We start from the raw sequence: 18,567 nt of genomic DNA, 5'->3' as shown, positions 1-18,567 counted from the left end.
AGGACTGGGTGGTACAGCACAATGCTTTGTGAGCCAGTAGCCTGTGCTGATCACAAACTCAGAAGGACAGTTGACTATGGTTCAGCCTTAAATCACTGTAGCTATTGCCAGCCTCTGGGGGCAGGATGTACTAGTGGCTTGGGGGGTAGGGATTTGGATAGATTTTTGATGGGGGCCACTGTGATGAAGGGCACACCCTGTCCTATGCCTCCTTTATGGTGGCTGGTGGACAAACCCATCTGGGAGAACCAATGGCCCCTCCCTGAAGAAAAACTAGTTGCCCTTCTTTGAGAACTGGTTCAGGAGCAATTGGGCCAGGGTCATCTTGAGCTTTCTACCAGTCCTTGGAACACTCCCATCTTTTGCATCAAAAAGAAATCTGGGAAATGGAGGTTGTTACAAGACCTCCAGAAAGCCAATGCTGTGATGGAAAGCATGGGGACACTGCAACCTGGTATACCATCACTCACCATGTTTCCTGCAGATTGGCTGGTTCTCATCATGGATCTGAAGGATTGTTTCTTTACAATTCCTTTGCATCCTGATGGTAAACTGTAATTTGCCTTCACAGTGCCAGCAATTAACAATGCTGAACCTGCACAGAGAGTCTTGACACAGGGCATGTGCAATTCTCTGGCCATTTGCCAATAGTATGTGACCTTGGCCTTGTCTGGAGTTCATAAGCAATTTCCTGATGCTCAATTCTATCATTACATGGATGATATCCTGGTGGCAGCATCCACTCAGGACTGGCTGCTGAGGATACAGCCTCAGCTGCTCAATGCTTTGCATCCTTTTGGGCTGCAGGTGGCTCCAGAGAAGGTTCAACAGCAATCTCCTTGGAAGTATTTGGGAGTCAAAATTTTGGAACAAACGATTCAACACCAAGAGGTGCAATTTGTGCATTCGGTTAAGACACTGAATGATGCACAGAAATTTGGTGTCATTACTTGGTTATGTCCATATTTGGGACTGACCACAACACAACTGCCTCTACTGTTTGATCTGTTAAAGGGAGACTGATTTGAAGTCACCTCGTGCATTGACCCCTGAGGCACAACGAGCACTGGTGGAGGTTCAGCGAGTTGTTTCTGCTCACCAAGAATATTGCATTGATCGCTCCACTGATGTCACTGTTTTCATTACCACTCCAGACTTTCATCCTACAGGCATCATTGGCCAATGGAGTGACAAATGGTCTGATTCCTGGCAGACTTTGGAACGGGTCTTTTTGCCCCATCAGCCACAAAAGACAGCATCCACATTATTTGAATTAATCACTCGCCTGATGATCAAATGCCAGGAACGGTGTTTGCAATTGATGGGAGCAGATCCCGCAAAGATCATACTCCTGGTACAGGGAAGACTTTGACTGGAGCTTTGCAAACAGTGTTGCTCTGCAAAGTGCTCTATAAAACTTGTCAGGGCAGATCACTTATCATCTGTCCAGCAACAAGCTACTGCAGATACTGAAATTAACTGATTTTTCTTTGCAGCCCCAAAATAGTCGGGAGTGGGTGCAAGGACCCACTGTCTTTACTGACGGTTCGGGAAGGACAAGAAAAGCCATTGTTACTTGGCAGGATGGATCTGAGTGGCAGGAGCTGGAAGGTCATGAGACTGGCTCAGCCCAGTTGGTTGAATTGAGGGCTGCTGTCATGGCATTGGAGCGATTTTCCCAGGAACCTTTCAGTTTGGTCACGGGTTCTGCCTATGTGGCAGACATAGCCCAATGATTGGCTCATTCACTTTTGGAAAAAGTCAGCAATGCTACTTTGCTTCATTTGCTGAAAACTTTGTGGTGTGCCATTCAGGCCCGAGTTCACCCATACTACATTCAGCACATCAGAAGCCATACCAATCTGCCAGGTTTCATAGCAGCACGTAATGTCAGGGCTGACAAATTGGCTAACCCCACATGGGTGGCACCTCAGCCTGATAAACTTGCACAAGCCAAGGCATTGCATGAATTCTTTCATCAGAATGCACATACTTTGCAGAAGCAGTTTCAGTTGACACTAACTGAGGCCCGTGACATTTTCAAATCATGTTTGCGCTGGCTGCCCCTTTACCAGCAGGGGAAAACCCCAGAGGCCTTAGGGCCTTGGAGCTTTGGCAGGCAGATGTCACCCAAGTTGCTGAGTTTGGCTGGCTCAAGTATGTGCATCTCACTGTAGACACCTTCTCCTCTGCAATGTGGGCTTCTGCTCACACGGGAGAAAAGCCCCACAGTGTCATTGCCCACTGGAGGCAGGCCTTTGCCATTCTAGGCATACCTTCTGCTGTGAACACTGACAATGGTCCTGCTTACACTTCGCAGAAGGTGCAGCAGTTCCTGCAGTTGTGGGGGGTGTCACACAAGTTTAGTATTCCACATTTCCCGACTGGTCAAGCTGTTGTAGAATGTGCTCACAATACTTTAAAGTGCGTTCTTCAAAAACAAAAGTGGGGAAAGCAGGGTGAAACCCCGCACAGTCAGTTGGAAAAAGTTTTGTATATGATCGATCCCCTTATGGTGCCACAGAATTCAAATAATCCTCTTATGTTGAACCATCACCTTTCATTACAGGCTTCAGACGAGACACTTCAGCCTCATGTGAAGGTTCAGGTATGAAATTTAGCCACCAAACAGTGGGAAGGTCCCTATGACCTTATCACTTCGGGTCATGGGTATGTGTGTGTCTCCACGGATACTGGGGTGTGCTGGGTACCTGTGAAGTGTGTTCATCCTGACCTGCAACCACGAAGGCAGAATCCAGCCAACAGGCAACCTGAAAACCGCCACCAGAATGAAAGTCATCAAGCGGAGGAATCTCCAAGTGATGACCTGGATGCAGATGAAGTGACTGATAATTCAGATGGTCCCTCCACTAGCAGACACTGAACACTTTGCATTTTTCTTTTCTTTTTCTTTTCCTAAACAGAAAAGGGTGAGATGTAGCCCTGGTTCCATGCCTGAGGTCTTTTGCTTTTCTGAAATTCTTTTCCCAGGGAATTTTCTGTCAACAGGAGAAATGTTTTTGGAACTGTAACTTTGTTATTCATTCCTTTTCCTAGGAGGGACTTCTTCTTGATATCTCTCTGGTCTGACCAATGTGATTGAAGAGGTTTGCCTTTGTTTCACCAATCAAATTGGTCTGTGTAAAATAGTATAAAAGGGAGACACATCCCAAAACTAAAGGAGTCATTTTCAGCCTTCTGAATCTCTGTGTCATTGTGGTGTAAAACAGCGTCACATGGCTGGGCTTCAGTTCTGTCCAGGATACATAAGGCAAAGAATGAAACCATAGAGAACCAGGCTTGTGTGCACAGCAGTCCTGGCACAGCTCTCTGCATGAGAGTCAGATGACAAGAGAGGCAGAATACAGGGCTAGGTAGCTCTTAGAGGGGAAATGCATGACCCAGAGGTGTTTTGGCAGAAGTAAAACCTAGGAGCGCTTTGCTGCTGGCAGAGGGTTTTCTGGGAGAAGGAGATGATGATTTGCCTCTGTGATAATGAAATGGCACCAGGATACAACAGGGGAAGAACAAAGCCACGGAGCACTGGGCTTGTGTGGGCAGCAGTCCTGTCACAGTTCTCTGGTACAGATGTAGCTGAGAAGCTTTCCGTTTATATTCAGAAGACAAGACAGGCAGAGTACAGGGCTCCTTAGCTCTCAAGAGGGAAAATGCATGACCCAGAGCTGTTTTGGCAGAAACAATGCTTACGAGCACTTCGCTGCCATCACAGTAGATGATGATCCACCTCTGGGAGAATGGAAGTACAACAGGATGCAAAAGACAAAGAACAAAGCCACAGAGCACACGGCTGGTGTGCACCATACAGGCTGTAAGAAAAGCGTGGCTGCGACTCCCTGTCCAGTCAAATACACAGTGGCAAGTCGTAAGGAAGCAGTTCAACGAGAGCTACTTGTGCTGCAACCTATTGCTCTTCCAGCCTTCTGTGGAGGCAATTGCACCTTGCCTTTAGGCTCTGAGATGCAGAGAACAGAATTGTATGAAGGAGAAGGGAGAAGGGAAGGAGGCAGTAATTGGGTGAGTTTGCTGTGACAAATGTAAAGGAAAGCAGAATGTACAGCCCTGCCCTGGCTTTTACTTCTAGAGCCTTTTGCTGTAAGAGCAGCTGCTGAAAGCTGGCAACAGAGCTGCAAGAGTGGAAAATGTAGACGGGTGCGCCTCTCAGTGTGCCATGCGCTGTTTCAGTACTGTTTGGAGACCACAAAACTTAAAAACGACGTCTGTTCTGCAGAACTCTGCAACACTTAAGGTGTAAGAAAGAGACCAGCCGACGTTTTGAGATTAAGTTAAACCGCTGTGTGTTACTTTTTTTATCAGCAAGAGCGTGCTTAGCTGACTCTGATTTGGAACGAGCTTTTCCTGGACTTTTGCAATTTTGTACGCTGCTCAAGCAAGCCCAGTGCTCTGTCACTTCATTTGTCACCTTAGGTGACCCACACAGAACTGAAGTGCAGCAATGGCATTCAACTTTGCTGTTTTAAAGTCTGTATTCTACACACAACCACTGTGTGTTGTGCACAGCTTTTCCTCAGCTTTAAAAGGAATATCCATTTTGTTTTGCAGCGTCCAAACTGTCCATGTACCTGTGGCTCAGCAAAATGTGACAGGAGAGAAGCACTTACTGGATTAATCGTTCTACGTCCAAGGCATTCAACACAGCAACACAATCTGGGCAACGAAAAGGGGACATGAAATACGTGTTTTTGTCCTGGCACATTTTTTATGCAGATGCCTCTCCATGTCTTTTTCAAAGCTGTAATTTGCTCAGTGGTATTCAAGCAGAGAAGAACCATGAAAAGAGCACAGCGACCTAGTGGGGCTTTACATGTTGTAAAAGAAAGAGGACTGCCCCTTGAATATGGTGCGAATACAAGTTTCAGAGGCAAGCTTGATGTCTATGGGCAGTTCTCTACATGAGATGTAGCTGAGATGCTTTCTGTTTAGATTCAGACAAGAAAGGCAGAATCATGTGACATGCAGCCTTTAGAAGGAAAGTGCATGGCCCAGGTGTCTTTCTGCACAGAAGGATTGCTTTAGGAGCACTTTGCTGCCATCACAGTGTTCTGTGTGTGAAATAGACAATGATTCACTTCCAGGAGAATGGAAGCACAACAGGCTGCAAAAGGCAAAGGGTGAAGCCGCAGAGCCCCGGGCTGGGACACGCAGCCTGCTGGATGCAAGATACGGGTGACTACCACTGGCCTGCCAGCCAAATTCACAGTGGCAGCTGTAAGGAGGCAGTTCAACTTGTGCTGCTGCCATTCCTCTTCCTGCCCTCTGTGAAAACAACTGCGCTGACCTTGTAGGCTCCGAGATCCAAACAACACAATGGCAGATGCAGTGGAAGAAAGATAAAGTGCACAAGTGAGTTTGATGTGGCTTATGTGAGGCAGGGGCCACTTAAGCTCTGCACTGGCTTTCACTTCTAGAGACTTTATCTATAGGTGCAGCTTCTGGACATTTGCTACGAGGATGTGACAGTGAAACAACTGACAGCAGGTCTATCTAGAAAAGAAGATACAGACCCGCAGTGCATTGTGGCAACTTAAATGCTGCTAAGAGAAGGAGGTACATTAAGAACGTCTTCTGTTCTGGCACTCCCATCTGTGTGATCTCCCGCTGCCTGGACTCAGCAACACAGAAAGTGATTAAACTTCAGATATTGGGTTTCACAGGGGAGAGAGTAGGGCAGCAAATGCCTCCTGTCCTGGCTCATCTCTCAATCTGAACTGCAGTTGGAAAAGCTTTGCTCTAACGATGGACTCTGCCACTTGGGGAAAATGTACTGATGCCATACGTGTATTTGAGAAGGAAAGTGTGAATTACTAGTCTGTTTTGTCTAGCTTGCAAAGGGACTATGAATGCCAGCCCTGGCTGTTTGTTGTGGGAATTTTTCTTTGCAAGCAGCTGCTGGATCTTTTGAAGGGGTTTGGGATCTGGCAGACTGAGAAGGCAGGATGGTACACAGAGCTGGAGAGAAAGTGCAGATTTCCAGATAGGTAGATACAGCTCAGTGCGTGCCAATTACCTGTTGAGCAGCTGATCACACAAAAAGCTTTCTGAAAAGGGGAGGCCATGCTGCAATTGCCTTATTTTGGCAGCCAACAATGAAACGATACCTCTCCTTTCCTCGCCGCAGGAAGGAATATATTTTGACTGTCTCCAAGAGCCAGGATGCACAGCGGAGCTCTTCCCTGGCCTGCCCCCACACTAATGGGGTCGGACCAGGAAAGCGCTTGCCTTTTCCCTCGGCACTGTCAGCGCTCACCAAAAAAACCCACACGATGGCGGTGTCGACTGGCAAAAGAAGGAAATGTACCAGCACAGCTTCAAACCGCCTGGAGGGCAGAGCCAAGTTGCAAACGTCCCTGCTCTCAAATGTACAGTGCCAGCACAAAAAGATTTCCCTGATGTTCCCCTCTTAACTGCATACTCTTCTTTGCACAAAACGCAAAGGGAAACACCAACTCCTTTGCGTAACAAACTTTTCATTCTCACAGAGTCCTCTAACCAATTTGAAAATATCTGAAAAAAAAAAAAAAAAAAAAAAAAAAAAAGCTCACAACAGTGAGTTAAGAATAATCTTCAGGACAAAATTGAAATGGCACCCATGAACTACGAGCACACACCATGTTAGTGGCACTTTCCTTCTCAGCTCCAGGTACTGTTTTAAGCCTTGCTTGCTGAGAAAAGAGAAAATCAATATGTCTTCTGCACTTAGCAAACCAACAAACTACAAGCCAAAAAAGCAAAATATGAAACTGTCACCTCCTGAAGTGTCTAAAGCATTTGAATGTGGTGAGGGGATGTTTGCAGGGAAATGTGCCCCAAATTTTCCCAAAATTGCCTAAAATTTTTTGATCCCTTCCCAAATTCCCCTCCCCCACTTGCAGGACCCCCCAAAATCTCCTCCAAAAGCCCTAAGAATGCTCATCCCCCCAGATTCTCCCCAAATCCCCCAAATTTCCCCATAGAAAAGTTTTGCTAAGCCATGGCTCTTGACGAAGCCAAACATTTACAATCCAGGCAGCCCATTAGTACAGATGGGGGTACACTGGGGGTACAGCCAAGGCCATGAGGTCACAGCAGGCACTGAGGTCACAGCAGGCTCTGAGGTCACAGCAGGATGAGGTCACAGCAGGCTATGAGGTCACAGAGGCTCCAGAGCCCCATGGTTTCACAGCACCACAAGGACCAAGCAGTCAGTCCCTGACCACAACTGCGGCAGCAGCAGTGCCGACATTGGGACAGCAGTGTCCGGACAGTGGTGGCAGCAAGAGCTGGGCACTGGCAGAGGACAAGACACCATGGCCCTTGCTCTGTGCCTCTTCCTCCTGCTCCTGCTGGCAGTGGCCCTGCCTGCCTGGGCTGCCCAGGCTGCTCCACAGAGAGTGTGGGGAGCAGGTGAGCCGGGGCCTGGCTCCCCTTTCCCAGCACAGCTCTCCCTTCTCCCCGGGAAGCCCTGGGGATGGTTTTCCCCAGGGCTTTAGGGAGGGTTTCCTCTGTGGGAGGGAGAGAGTCCCCAGGGTCTCTGGGCTGCTCCAGCCACCCCTCCAGGGATGTTGCACTGGGTTTGCAAAGAGTGTGGAGAGTGAGCAGAGGCAGCTCAGAGCTCCACAGGCCCCTCTGCAGCTTTGGCCATGTCCATTGACATCTGCCTCCCACAGCCTGACCCGACCCCCTTGCAGTGCCCACTCCCCTAAGGCAGAGGGCGACCCTGAAAAAGGTTCTGATCTGGGCTCCATTCCAGATTGGGACGATGACACGGGTTTTATGGAAGTCCTGGTGAAGGATGGTTTAAAGTTTTTGGACGATGTTGAAGGCAAGTTCTCAATACCCCTTTCCTGACCAAATAATCAGTGTCGCTGTGGCAAGAACTGAGCCGTGTGCCCTTTAACACAATCTCAGGGTTGAAGGGTTCTGGAAACCTTTCCCTGCTCCCTTCTGGAGCCCTGAGTGATCCCACAGGATGGCTGTCAGTGGGAGAAAGGAGCATTTAGCTGTCAATCCTCGTCCCATGTGCAATACCACTCTGTCCTTCCGTGGTGCACTGTGTGCAGCCATGGAGAAGAGCAAAGAGGGAAGGGGCTGGGCCCAGGGCTGTGCCTCAGGGCTGTGCCTTAGGCAGCTCTTTTGCTGACTCCAGGGAGCCTGAGGATCTCCTAAAGTTATGTTTAGGAGCTGTTCTGTCCTGCCTTTCTTTGCAGCCCAACCTGTTGGAGAAGGTGATCTGGCTTCCCAACCCATATCCAAGACTGAGCCTCTGGGGGATGGTGAGGGCAGGTCAAGGCCTTTCCCCCTGCGAGAGCTGCCAGCTCAGAGCCCACAACTGGGCCACGGGGACATCGCTGCAGGTGCCAAGATAGAGCCATGCACATGTGTACCCTCACCTGCACGATCCTGTCACCACCCCTGTGGCTCCATGCTGCCCGTGCACATCAGCAGAGGTGACAGAAGCTCCTGTGGCTGTTGAGTTACAAGTGTGTCTGCAGACAGGATTTCTCCAGCTCCTTTCCTGGTTCCTGCACACAATCCCAGTGATTCACCCCATTGCAGGGGTGAGTTGTGTGTCCCTGCTGACCCCACAGGCTGAGACCTGGTTTTGTGGAATCTGTTACTGGGAAATGGAAATACTTTGCTGTTGCTAAATTTCTTAGGGAAAGAAAACATGATTTATATATAGATATTGAACTACCTTGACTGAGGCATAACCTGAGGCCTAAGTTGGGGCCCAAGGCCTATGACACAGCAAAAAATTCTCAGTTAGTTGTGGCGTAATTAGAATTAGATATTAAGGTGTTTGGAAAAGATAATAGGGTGTTAAAGGTCATTGAATAGAATTGTTAGTATGCAGGTGTTAGCCACCTTAAGAGTAAACCAAACAATGTGTGTTTACATTCTTTCCTTTGCTGTGCGTCAATGAAAATGTGTCTGCATTTGTAAACTACCTGAAAGAGTATATAACCTGCCATTTTAGAAGAAATAGAGGGACTTCATAGGATTAACCATATTGGTTGTATCTACGTCTGTCTCAGTACAACCCTCTCTTACTATCGGTATCCCTGGCTTTTCTTTGCCCTAAGGTCCTCCAACAGGGAGTACAGAGCTATAGGACACAAGAAACCCCAGGAGCCATCTGAACTCATGAGGCCAATGCTGAAGGAAGTGCTGCAGGGAGGACAAGGTGGGTGCATGTCCCTGAGACTTCTGACACTCAGCAGCCAGGGCCTTTCCCTGCACATGGGACACGCCATGCTCGGCACAGCGGGAAGGGATCCATGGCAGCCTCACTGCCCCACTGCTGCTTTCACACCCTGCAGGGCTGTTTCCCAGCCTGGCCTGGCTGCAGCTTCTCCTCAGGCTCTGCAGGAAGGCACTGGGCATCAGCTGACAGGGAGCCAAAACTGCACCGTGGGCCAGGCACACCCTGAGATCCCTGACATTTCCCGGTCTCCAGGGAGATCAGAAAGGGTGGCTGTTTGGAAGAGGGAGTGTCCTGGCCCCATACCTGGGCATTTTCCTCGTCTATGTCTTTTCCAAATATTGCCTCCTGAAAATGCCAGCACCCAACTGGGAAACAGTTTGATCTGATCCAGCTGTCTCCCTTCCTTCCTCAAGAGATGGACACAAGTTCTGTGGAAGGTGGCATTTTCCACAGGAAGCAGTCGATCATCGACAGCCTCTGCTGCAGGAAGGAAGGTGATTCCAGGCATGGGCACAGGCAGTGGAGGTAATTTCTGTGACAGACTCAGCCCTGGCTGGGGCTGTGTGGCTGCAGCTCTTCCCCCAGCACCCGCCCTTGCACAGCTTGGCAGCAGCCAAAGCTGGAAGTGCCTCAGCTTTGAGGCCTCTGGAGCTCATTTACAGCCCCTGGGAAAGGGGACTCGTGCCCCAAGGTCCCTCCCACTGCAGCTGCTCCTGGAGATGGCCCTGAGTGCCCAGAGGCCCAAGGCACAGGAGCAGCCCTGAGCAGGAGCCCTGCTGTGAGCCCAGGGCCAGAGCCAGCCCTGACTCCGGCTGGGCAGGGGCTGCACTGGGGCCTGCCAGGGCCTGACCCCGTCCCCTTGGGCTGGAGGAGCTGTCACGGGGCAGGGAGGGTTGGTGGGGGCAGTGGCTGCTCAGGGATGGGTTTGGCCCCTGTCCCTCAAAGGAGGGACTGCCCAGAGAGCTGTGCTGCCCCCGGGCTCTCCTCCCACCCTTCTGGGCTTTGTTGGGTGGCACAGCCTGTGCCAAGGGGCAGCAAGGTACCTGCAGGCCCCAGCTCTGGGGGAAACAGAGAATGTCCTGGCCGTACCCACCGTGCTGCCGGCTCAGCAGTGGGGCACAGCACGGGCTCACACTCCCCATTGCTCCTGCAGGTGCAGCTGGCATCATGACATGTGTTCCCCATTCCCAGAAGGGCATTGGTTTCTGTCAGGGAACACGCTGCTGGCTGGAGTTAATGGCAGACCTTTGGCATTTTCTGTGGCCTGCAGGTGATGGGGGACCCCCATAAGGCTGGCAGAAGACTGGGGTCTGTCCTGAGGCACACGGGCAGGGTGTGGGGGTTTCCAGTAAGACATGCGGAGTTTGGGTCCTTTGTAAGTGGTGCCTGTGGCTGGGCTTCCTCATGAGGTTCTTAGGGGATCTGGGGACTCTTCTATGGCACACGGGTGTCTGGAGACCTCTGCAAGGCTGGCTGGGGGCTTGAGTTCCTTGTGATTTACGTGGTGGTCTAGTGGTTGTCCTCCAGGCCTGGAGAGGAGCCGAGTCCTTCCTAGGGTGGGCAGGGGGCTGGATTCTTTTGTGGGGCACACGAGGCTGTTGGGGGATCTCTCCAAAGGTGTGCACAGAGGCCTTGTGAGGCACACAGGGATACTTGGGGCTCTCTGCTAAGGTGTGCAGGGATCCCCTATGAGGCGCAAAGGAACATTCCTGGTCTCTGCTAAGGTGCACAGGGATCCCCCATGAGGTGTGCAGCGGGGTTAAACAAGAGGGGTTGTTTTAGTCTCCTGAGCACAGCCAAGGGCCGCTCTGGCGGAGCCTGTGCAGCGCTGGCAGGAGGTCCCTGCCCAGCCCGGGGGCCAAGCCCTCCTCAGGCCCAAGGGGGATTTTGGGGGTCTGGGGGGTCCTGAGGAAGGTTCAGGGATTTGGGGGGATTTGTGGGCTCTTTGGGAGAACTTTAGGGGTCCTGGAGGGGTTTTGCGGGGATTTTGGGCAATTTTGGTGGATTTGGAGAGCTTTTTGGAGGGTCCTGGGGGGTTTAGGGGGGTCTGAGAAGGGTTGTGGGTGGCTTGGGGAGGTTTGGGGGAAATATGGGGGGGATTTGGCGGGATGTGGAAGATATTGGGAGATTTGGGAGGGACTTTTGGGGGTCCTGGGGCAGTTTTGGGGGAATTTCAGGCTCCTGAATGGAGCTGGAGATATTGAGTAGGTCCGGGGGAATTTTAGAGGATTTTGGGGGTTTTAGGGGCGGTTTGGGATCCCAGAGGGGTTTGGGGGATCCCCAGAAATTGAGGGGGTTCTTATGAGGCTGAGAGGATTTTTGTGGGAGTCCCAGAGAATTTATGGGGGTCATCAAGGGGATTTTGGGGGGATCTTTTGGACTTGTGGGGATTTTTGGGGGTCCCAGGGGGCGGGGGTCTCTTTTGGGGTTTGAGGATTTTGGAAGATCCCAGAAGATTTGGGGTGTCCAGGGGGGACACTTCTAGAGGATCTGTGTGGGATTCTGAGGTTTCCCAGGGGAGTTTTGGGGTCCCTGTTGGGGTCTAGATTCTTGGGGGGGAATCTCAAAGGTTTGGGGCGGGGGGGGGGGGGGGGTGTTTGGGCATTTTTTGGGCTCCCCAGTGGGGAGCACGAGGCTGTTGGGGGATCTCTCCAAAGGTGTGCACAGAGGCTTGTGAGGCACACAGGGATACTTGGGGCTCTCTGCTAAGGTATGCAGGGATCCCCCATGAGGCACAAAGGAACATTTCTGGTCTCTGCTAAGGTGCACAGGGATCCCCCACGAGGCACAAAGGAATATTTCTGGTCTCTCCAAAGGTGCACAGGGATCCCCTATGAGGCACAAAGGAACATTTCTGGTATGTCCAAAGGTGCACAGGGATCCCCTATGAGGCGCAAAGGAACATTTCTGGTCTCTGCTAAGGTGCACAGGGATCCCCCACGAGGAACAAAGGAACATTTCTGGTCTCTCCAAAGGTGCACAGGGATCCCCCACGAGGCACAAAGGAACATTTCTGGTCACTGCTAAGGTGCACAGGGATCTCCCATGAGGTGTGCAGCGGGGTTAAACCAGAGGGGTTGTTTTAGTCTCCTGAGCACAGCCAAGGGCCGCTCTGGCGGAGCCTGTGCAGCGCTGGCAGGAGGTCCCTGCCCAGCCTGGGGGCTGAGCCCTCCTCAGGCCCAAGGGGGATTTTGGGGGTCTGGGGGGAGATTTGGGGGGTCCTGAAGGGGGTTGAAGGGATTTGGGGAGTGGGGGACAACTGAGAGATTTGGGGGGATTTGTGGGCTTTTTGGGAGGACTTTGTGGGTCCTGGGAGGTTTTGAGGGTCTGCTAAGGGCTTGAGGGGGGCGTGGGTTGGAGAGATTTGGGAGGAATTGAGAGATTTTGGGGGATTTGGGAGGGGCTTTGGTGGATCCTGGGGCAGTTTTGGGGGGAATTTGGAGCCCCCCGGGAGCTGGGGAGATTGGGGGGGGTCTGGGGAAAATTAAGGGGACTTTGAGGGGATTTGGGGGTCCCTGAGGGCTCTGAGGGTTCCCCAGGAGTTGGAGGAGTTCCTATGGGGATGGAGGGATTTTTGTGGCGGTCCCAGAGAGTTTTTGAGGTCCGCAAGGGGATTTTAAAGGGATTTCTTGTCTTGGATGGATTTTAGGGGATCCCAGGGGTGTTTTGGAGTCTCTTTTTGGGGGTTCCAGGATTTTGGGGCGTCCCAGAAGATTTGGGGGGTCCAGGATCTGGGTGGGATTCTGGGGCTCCCCAGGGGAGTTTTGGAGTCCCTGTTGGGGTTGGGGTTCTTGGGGGGATCTCAGAGGATTTTAGGGGGAGTGGAGGGGGGTTGGCCTTGTGGGAATATTTTTGAGCCCCCCAGAGGGATTTTTAAGTCTCTTTTGGGGAGTTTGATGATTTTTGGGGGGTTTCTGGGGGTCTCAGAGGTGTTGAGAGGTCCCCATAGGGTCCCGGGGGTCCCCAAAAGGCCCCACACCCTTCTGTGGGTGCCCCGGCACCGTCGGTGCTTTGAGGGCTCCCCTCACTCCTTTAAGAGCCGCGGGCACCGGCATTTCCCGCCCTCCCGCCGTTACCATGGCAGCGGGGGCGTGGTCAAGACAGCCAACGAATCAATGCGAATGTCTGGGGGCGGCCAGCGATGCTCAGCCAATCAGAGCTGGCGCTGGGAGTGGCCTGCACAGGCGCGGTGCCTCTGCGCCACTAGGGGGCGCTGACGCCAGCCGGCTGCGGTGATGTCTGAAGGCTCTTAAAAAAAAAACAACTCTAAAAAGCCCCAAAATCACTTGAAATCGACCCAAAATTACCCAAAATCACTTTGGAGCCACCCCTGAAATCCTCTGGAGCTTTCCCAGGCCGCTCTGATGCGCTGTTCTTGCCCTTGCCCCTCAGGGTCCTCTCAGGCCGCCATTGTGGTGCCTCAGGTGGCGCTGAGCTCTGAAAGGGCCCAAGATCGCTGGAATTCCACCCAAAATGCCCCAAATTCCCTCCTGTGACCTCCTCAAAGCCCCTCAATTCCATCTGCTGATGCCCAGGTGCCTCTGCCGTTTAAAACAACCCCCAAATTTCTCCAAAATTTCATTGCAGGAGCACTCAAATCTCTCCTGAGGCTTCCACAAAGCATCTGGCGTCCCAAAATCCTTCAAAACATTCACAAATCCTCCAAAATATCCCCAAATCCTGTCCCAAGAACCTCCTAATTCCCATCCTGGGACCCCCCACAATCCCCTTTGCATCCCCACCATCCCCAAATCTTCCTCTTTTCGCCCAAAAATCCTCCCCAGTCCGCCTCCAAACTATTAATCATTTCCAAAACCCTCATCAACCCCCCCCAACCAAACAATTCTCCTCAAAAAAAGTCACGTAAAAAACAAAAATTCTTCTCTCAGAAGCTCCTCCAGACACTCAATTCCTCCAGAGACTCCCCTTTAGCCCCCAAAATTCTCCACTGCAGCGCCTGAAGCCCTCGGCAGCTGCAGGCGATGTCTGGCAGCAAACAGCCCTTGTGCTGAGCCCTGTCCTGTCGGCATTTCTGCGGGTCTGCCTGAATGTCCCTCCTGAGCCTGCAGCTTCTCTGGCTAAAGCTCCCTCAGCACCTCCTCACCGGGCTTGTATTCCACATCCTCTCCCAGCTCCCTTGTCCTTCCCTGCACACGCCCTGGCCTCTCCATGGCTTTGTGCTTCACAGCAGCAACCAGTGCTCTCTCTGCAAAGCAGAGCTCTTATTCTTAACAGCTCTGACCTGGAAAAGTAGCAAATAGCCAGCAACGCCTTTGCTCTTGCTGCTGCAGACATGGAAAACTCAAACTGTAGCAGAATCTCATCCAGTGCTGGAAAAGGCAGGAAAATTGCTGCAGTGACATCTTTGCTTTCTGGGAAAAGGGAGAGTGCTTCTGCACAGAGCAAACAGACAAAGCACAAGCACAGAAACGGAAAGAAGAGAGTTCCTGCCACCTTCTGCCATGTCTGAAGCACTGATGCATTTTGCACTCCAATGGCAGCCAGGGTTCCAACTTGTGGCAGTTTGGATCTGGGAGAAATCCTGCTCCGTTCGTCATTTTAGCTGTCACAAGCCCAGTGCCAGGTGCAGGGCAGGCCTTAGCCATGAACGGTGGCTGTTTGGCATCTGGAACTAAACTCACCCCCCCAGGTTCTAGAAGTCAGTTTGTAGGAGGCCTTTGGCAGTCCACAAGCAGCGTGGGTTCCAACCTGTGGCAGTTTGGATCTGGGACAAATCTATCTCAGTTCATCATTTTAGTGGGCAGAAGCCCAGTGCCAGGAACAGGGCGGACCATTGCCAGGAGCAGTGAGATGTTGCCATGGGAAACTAAAGTCACTGAAGCGAATAAAGTTAAAAAGACTCCTGGTTACATGTTGAAAGTTTACAGTGTTAAGAACTAATAATTGTATCCTCCTGATTGTTGTGTAGTAAGTGTATCAATGTTGCAAATAGTTTGTAATTGTAAGCCCCTGTGGTGTGGCAGTGGGGAGTCACCTCTGTGGTCTCTCTGCAGAGGCAAAAAGCCCCTTTGCTCTTTGGGCACCCTAGGGGATGTGGTTTCTCTTCGGGGCAGTCGCGGGAAGTTTGAACGAGGGCTGGCCACACGCGCTCCTCGCAGGCACCACTGGCCGCTCCCCGCAAGAGGGAACCGGCAGCGGCACCGCTCGAGTCACTGCCACCGCCTCGGGTGGGGCGAGGGGTCTTGTTCTCCACACCTGCGCTCCCCGGAGGGGGCCGGGGCATGGCCACTTCGCTCTTCGCCCTTCGGCACCGCGACAAGCGCGTGTTCTCAGCGGCATTGCGGGGTCACAGCCACACCCAACACCAGCACCGCCAGCACGGCCGCCACGTGCCCCCCGTCGGCATCTCCTGCCACGTGCCCCCCGTCGGCATCTCCTGCTGGCGTCTGCTGTGGAAATCAGTGAAACACCCATGAACCCTCGCTGTGAGCCAGGATGTAACTGGCACTGAAAGTCCCCAGCTGAGACAAACCGATGCAAGATCCAGACCCGCAAAAGACAGTACTCAACTGGCTATGCCCTGAAGTGTCAGCAGAGAGTTTTTTGTATCTCACTGTAGCTTAAAAGGTGCCCAAGAAGGCGGGGGGATACCCCTGGATTGGGCCGGCCTGAGTGAGCTCCGGGAACACCTGCGAGGGCGGACTCCCGGCTCTACAGTGACAGAAGCGGCAAAGCCGAATTGCCGCTTCTCCTCAACGGTGGACCAGGAAGAGCAGTGACAGCTCAGACCATCCCTCGAGCTACCCCTTGAGAGCTGATCAATAAAGGCATTTTAAGGAGAGAACATTGTCTCCTGCCCATTTTTAACAATGATGAAGAATATTCCTGTCAGATTTCTCCTTCTCTTCTTGTGCCAGCAAGACAAATCCATCCTCTGTGCGGGTTTTGCCCCTCTGTGACAGTGTGTAGGTCAGAGATCAAACGGCAGCCAGGAGCAGGAATGATTTAATCTGCACTGCCCCCCTCAGCCGTATGAGCTCTGACTGCTGTGCTGGGAACTGGGGCCAAGACAATTTCTGGCAGTCGGGCTTGGAGCCTGAACGGTTTGGAGTCAACACCGGAGACTCGGCTCCCTCTGCGGCCAAAAGAGGGGGAGACGCTTCCTGCAGGAGTCTCTGCAGGGAATGCTTTGCCCAAGGCGGGTTTTCTCTCCTGACACCTCAAGTCTTGCGTCTCTCAGACCAGACCACGCAGTGCCCGCCGTGTTTTGCCGCTGGGAGCCCTGGAAGAGATGCCGGGAACACGGGGAGGGAAGTGGGAGCACAGGGAATACCATGAGGGAGCTGGGAGGGAGAGTGGGAGCAGCGGGAGTGAACAAGAAGGAGCAGCAGGAGGGATCTGAGGAGCCCTGGGAAGGAATAGTGCTCCCAGTTCCTTCCCAGAGCTCTCCCCATCCCTCCCGGTGCTGGCCAGTGAGAGAGATACTGGGAGGGGACTGGGAGGGAACTCCTCCTCACTCTGCACCGTGCAGCAGCCCCAGGTGTGCCCAGTGAGGAGGGGGAACTGCCCCCAGCCCCTCCCCAGTGCTATTCCTGTCCCAATATAGGGGTGTTATGAGAAGAAAAGGGATTTTAATTCCGGGATGAATTTTTTCCATAAATGTGTTTGAACTGGGGCGAATCCTCCTTCACTTATGATTTCAAAGGTCCCAACTGAAGGAAAACACCTTTTTCATAATTTTGTCTGCCTCCCTTGGAAGACAATCTCTGCTTTCCATTGTTTTCATGTTTAAATGGAAAGAGAATACCTTTGTGGTGCTTTTCCATGGGTTCGAATTGAGGGAAAGAGCCCCATTTTCATCATCATAAGGTTCAAACTGAGGGCAAACACCGCTGTCCCTGGTTTTAAAGGGCTTCCCTTGAGAGGAGCCTCTTAATGTGCCATTCTAAGAGTTCCATCCAGGGGGACACTCCATTTGAAGGGACTTTGACAGACGAAAAAGATGTCCAAAAGCCCCCAGAATGGTCTTTCTTGAGAGAAATGGAGAAAGAAACTGCATTTCCCCTCATTTTAGGAGGCTACATTGAGGTGAAAAAAAACCTCCTTGATTCATTTTTATTGGGGTTTAAATTAAGGGGAGACCCTCCTTAAGCATCTCTCAGGGATGTAAATCGAGAGGGAACCTCTGTTTTCCCCTCGATCCAAGGCTCTGAAATGGCACCCGAGGGCAGTTTCCCCGTGACTGAATTGCTGAAGGAATTGCAGAAGGAGGGTAAAGCTGTGCCGGCGCTGCCGGCCTGGACTCCATCGATCCGTCGGGATCGCAAAGGCCCCCAGGCCCCGAGCGCCGATGGACGCCCGGCACTGCCTGGGCCGCGCCCCGACGGATCCCAGAGGGGCTGGAAGCTCCATGGAGCAGCTCAGCGCCTGCTCCACGCTGGCCCCTCCAAGGCCGGGACGGAGCGTGGGCTCTGGACACGTCCCCATTGTGGGGGGGCAGAGCCGCTGCTCGGGGGCCCGGGGGATCCTTTATCCCCCCGGGGCAGCTGCCAGAGCCCGGGGACAAAGTCCTGCTTCCTGGGCTGGAGCCCGTCCCTGCTGCTTTACCGCTCCTGCTCTTGCTCTGCTTTGTGTGATAATAAATTCACATCATTCCCCTTTGCCTCTATCACATTATCCTGCGTGGTTACTGCATAGGCTGTCATCCTTTTGCTATTTTTCATGAAGCTGCTCCCATCTGTAAAAAGCTCCCAATCTGGATTTTCTAGGGGTATGTCTTTCAGGTCAGGTCGTCTGGAATAGATCCCTTCACTTGTCGGTAAACAGGTATGTTCAGGCTCATTTTCAATTAAGGTGGAGGACAAAAACATGGCAGGGTTTACAACAGAAGTTGTTTTCAGTGTAACATCATCCTGTTCTAATAACAGGGCTTGATATCTAATCATGCAGTTACCACGTAGCCAGTGCCCTCCTTTTCGTTCCAGTACAGGGCTACACCATGGGGTTCCTACACTACACTGTGTCTCCCAAGGGTGAGTTTTTGGGCTTCCTGGATCAGGAGGGCAGTGGCTGCCACAGCCCTCAGGCACCCTAGCCAGCCTTGACAACACTGTCTGTCTGTTTGGAAAAGGCCATTCTGTTGGTTCCCAAAGCACTGTGGTAGTGCCCCAAAGCAGATTCAGTTTCTTATATGTAAGAAGTTCAAAAGGTTTAGTTAAGCCTGGCAGTCCCCACGCTGGAACTGACATTTGAGACATTTCAGCTGTTTAAAAGTTGCTCTGGTGTTTTCAGTCCATATGAGAATTCCTTTTTTGGCTGCTTTTAATGCTCCATGGGGAGGGGTTTTACCAGCAGTCCATAATTTGCTGTCCACAAACAGCACC

Source organism: Zosterops lateralis (genome assembly GCF_965231275.1).
Source record: "Zosterops lateralis genome assembly, chromosome: 8".
NCBI lineage: Eukaryota > Metazoa > Chordata > Aves > Passeriformes > Zosteropidae > Zosterops > Zosterops lateralis.
The sequence above is the reverse complement of the archived record's forward strand: the minus strand, read 5'-3'. Positions refer to the sequence as shown.